This window comes from Triticum aestivum, chromosome 1B (genome assembly GCF_018294505.1).
Source record: "Triticum aestivum cultivar Chinese Spring chromosome 1B, IWGSC CS RefSeq v2.1, whole genome shotgun sequence".
Lineage (NCBI taxonomy): Eukaryota > Viridiplantae > Streptophyta > Magnoliopsida > Poales > Poaceae > Triticum > Triticum aestivum.
The window spans coordinates 496,133,187-496,137,207 of NC_057795.1; the positions used below are offsets into that span (position 1 = coordinate 496,133,187).

At 41.6% G+C, this 4,021-nt stretch overlaps 2 long non-coding RNA genes across 4 annotated transcripts in view; one reads left to right on the forward strand and one right to left on the reverse strand.

Annotated features, from left to right (window-relative positions):
- LOC123134695 (uncharacterized) overlaps nt 1–1,279 on the reverse strand; it is a 5,368-nt gene extending 4,089 nt beyond the window's left edge. Inside the window, exon 1 of the long non-coding RNA XR_006465703.1 lies at nt 1,045–1,279. This is a non-coding gene — a long non-coding RNA (uncharacterized lncRNA). The remainder of the gene's footprint in view (nt 1–1,044) is intronic.
- LOC123134679 (uncharacterized) overlaps nt 1–1,524 on the forward strand; it is a 6,970-nt gene extending 5,446 nt beyond the window's left edge. The window contains exons 4-6 of one of the 3 annotated variants that reach the window (XR_006465701.1): nt 226–296; nt 934–1,029; nt 1,127–1,524. This is a non-coding gene — a long non-coding RNA (uncharacterized lncRNA). Of the gene's footprint in view, nt 1–225; nt 1,030–1,126 lie in introns of all 3 variants that reach the window. The other 2 variants (XR_006465700.1, XR_006465697.1) reach the window with 2 other exon arrangements.
- Nucleotides 1,525–4,021: the final 2,497 nt, after the last annotated feature.

A 4,021-nucleotide genomic window follows, 5' to 3' on the forward strand; every position in this document is an offset into this window, starting at 1 on the left:
CAAAGGGGGATTGGGGCGGCAAGCGATTTATGCATGTGGAACAGATAACTGACATTTTTTCATCTAAACAACAGACAAGTCACACATAAAACTCTAGCAAGCCCCCCACGGTTTTCTAGCAAGTCACATACAGTTGTCAAGCAAGCCACATGCAGGACCACCGTAGCTTTCTTTGCTACACAAACAATTGCGTACAACTTTGTGTTTTTCTTTCATTTTTTGTAGGACTCACCTAAAAAAATCTCAAGCTATCCAAGGAATACCCAAGTAAGGAACCTTCATCAGCTACTCTCCAAGTAATCTTCATACCCTTCCCCCGGAGATTAGTTGCTTACTATCTAGCTAGAGAGAAATCAATTTGTGTGTGATTACTGATTGCACTAAACTTTCTTACAGTTTCTTTTCAGTAATTGGCAGGAAATCAGTTGCCCACTACCAGCGTGCACGCATAAGTTGGTTACTGGCAGAACTGGAGTTGCTTAAAAACAGCCAACCTAGATGTTGCTGCTTTAAAAAAAAAATACCACAGTCGTTGTACAAAGTAAACTAAATTAAGAAGAGATGCATGAGTTGCTTACCCCTTTCCCACCCTTTTTTATTTGCTTAAAAGTGCCCCAATAGTTGCCACGCTTTTTTCACATCTTTTTAGTTCTAGCACGCATAACCAAACAAGAGTTGTTTGCTCTTAACACCTTTTTTGCTCAAAGCAAAGCCTAGAAGTTGCTGGCCTTTTTGTTTTATTTTGTTTTTTGACACTTTTTTCTACTCCAAAAGCAACCTAAAAACACAATAGCCAGTATTTGCAAAAAATGAAATCAAAAAACAGATGTCGTGCTCATGTCCTGCCAAGAGTTGCTTGCTGTCAGACATGATTTGCTTACAAAATCCATTATAATTGCTCACTTTTTGGTTTTGCCCTTTTTTTGGTAACAGGTGCCATACAAAAACGATACTAGATTCTCACAGATCTGGGAAAAATGAGGGAGAGCACTGGGACGAAGAAGGTGCAATCAGATTTGTATAAACAAGGTGAGAAAATCACACCTCCTATCTCTTCTTCCTTTGTCTGAAGATTGGTAGATTCCTTTTTTCAGTTTTTAACCTCCAACGTGCCAAACCATTGCAGATTTGCAGGGTCCTTCTAGTTGTGGGGGAGGAAAGGATACGCAGTTTGCATGGGGAGAAGATGGGCGTAGGGTAGGGTGAGGACAGAGAGAGGTTGATCAAGCACGTGATTGGGGGGCTGGAGGAAAGCGTGCGAGCTGCGGCTTGATGCGCCTCTCTAGCGCAGGCTCAAGGGTTGGGGCGTGTGGGGACTGATTCTTTTCCTTTTCTGTCCCGCCAGCTGTTTAGGGTTTTTCAATTTCTTTTTTGGGTGTGTGCTCTAGATTACTAACCAGCCAACAGGTGCTCCCTAGTCACGTCCTTGTTGCTGATTATTACGTACTCAATATGGACACTTAATGCTCACATTAGACAAGATGGAGAAAATCAGCCATTAATTAACTTTCCATATTTTAAAGACGCCAATATGACGCCGACATTCGCTGGTAGAGGAAGTCAAATCCAACGAGCCAACGATTTACGCTAAGCTACGACACCCCGCACGAAAACTGGCCACCAGCGGTTAAGCCCAAAATCGCCAATTAATTATCGAAATATCTAATTTCCGAACGTTCGGATTTTGTCTTCAGATCCGAACGAACTCCTACCCGTGCGATATGTATCAGGCGATCGCGATCAGCGTAAAAATCTCGCGAATGACCTTGCACTACCCGAGAAATGCGGTCTCCTCCCGCATGCATCCCGCACTACCCGATGCCCAGAAAAATCAAGGCGAGGAAAAAGGAATGCAAACCCAGGATTCGAACCTTGGTCTTTTTTTAACACAGTACAGACGTAAGCGCTCATATACACGCGTATACACTCACCTCTATGAACACACACACTACCTCTATGAGCATCTCCGAAAAACTGAGCCGGCATATCATCTTGAAATTTACGAAGTCACCGTCAAAATACCATCGATAACTTTTGTTGAAAACATACCCTGGAAGTTTATGTGTAAATAACATGATAATATATGAACCGCGAAGTTGATAACTCTGATACAAACACCCATGGTAACTTTTGACTTAGGAAAAAAGTTGTTGAAAACATACGGCCAATAACTTTTGTGTAAATAGCTTGGTAATCTACCCACGGCAAAATTGATAACTCACATACAAACATCGTGTTTACTTGAACTGGGTGAAAAAGTTGTGGGAAATATAGCCCCGATAACTTCTGGCTAAATATCATGGTAATACACACACCACAAACATGGTAACATATGCACAAATGCCGTGATAACTTTGACCTGGAGAAAAAATAGTTGTTGAAACCATACCCCCCCTCCTCCCGATAACTTTTGTGGAAATAACATGGTAATATATGCACCGTGGACCTGATAACTCAGGTACAAACATGGTGATAACTTCTAAATCCAGGGAAAAAGTTGTTGAAATCATGCTCTAATAACTTCTATGTAAATAACATGGTAATATACGAATCTTAGACCTGACTTACACACGAATGCCATGGTAACTTTTGATCAGGGAAATAATTGTTCAAAACATCCTCACGGTAAATTCTGTATAAATAGCAACATATGCACAACATTGCTGATAACTCACGCACAAACACCACGGGAACTTTGCCTCGGGGTGGGTTGTTTCAAAACATATCCCAATAACTTCTATGTAAATTTCATGGTAATATACCACAACTGAGATGGTAACCTATGTACAAACACCGCGGTAACCTTTGACCCGGGGAAAAAGCTATTGGAAACATATGCCTGACCACTTTGTCTAAATATCATGATAATTTACACACAACAGAGACGATAACCCGTGTACAAACACCACGATAACTTTTGACTTGGGGGAAAAGTTGTTAAAAACCATACCCCCGGTAACTCATGCGTAAATAGCATGATAATCTATGCAGCGCATGTTGGAAATATGCCCTAGAGGTAATAATAAAGGGGTTATTATTATATTTCCTTAATCATGATAAAAGTTTATTATTCATGCTAGAATTGTATTGATTGAAAACTTAAATACATGTGTGAATACATAAGCAAATACAAGTCCCTAGTATGCCTCAACTAGACAAGCTCGTTGACCAAAAGATGGTTAAGGTTTCCTGACCATAGACATGAGTTGTCATTTGATGATGTCAAATACATATTCCTTCGACCATGAGATCATGCAACTCCCGGATATCAGAGGAATACCTTGTGTGCTATCAAACATCACAACGTAATTGGTTGATCATAAAGATGCTCTACAGGTATCTCCGAAGGTGCCGGTTGAGTTGGCGTGAATCGAGATTGAGATTTGTCACTCCGTATGACGGAGAGCTATCTCTGGGTCCTCTCGGTAATACAACATCACAAGAAGCTTGCAAGCAAAATATCCCCTCATTGTGTTGTAACTCTCACACTCAATGAAGGTCTTAAGTCAATCCTGCAATCTGATTGTTTGTGGTTGATCAAGAAAGTGAATGCTTTTGAGAGGGCCCACTCCATCACATGACCTTCTGTACCTGATATAAAATGTTTAGTTCAAAACTTTGTTCCAATTTAGTTTCTTCGTGTAAGTCGTTTTGCTAATGATGTTGCTCATCTGTTGGCGAGGGAGAGCGAGCTTGTTGCTTAGTCGACTTTTTCAACAGTGTATTCCTGCTTGTAATCCAGGAGACTGTAAACGCTGAAGTTTGTATTAATGTATGCGCCAGCCTTGACCTAAAAACAAAATCAGTACAATTACTAAGCTCCCACGAATTGGAGCTTCCTGGTTGATTGAGGCTATGAAAAGCGCGTGGGTCTGACCTGTCATCCAGTGAGAGAGAGAGATTTACCGCCTAGGCCCAAATTGTGCAGCCTGTTCAACATGTTGCAGTTGGGCCTCCCGGCCCGCTCTCTCCTTCTCACCCCGAAAGGGTCCAGCACGCCAGGGTTCTTCCAGCTGCCTCC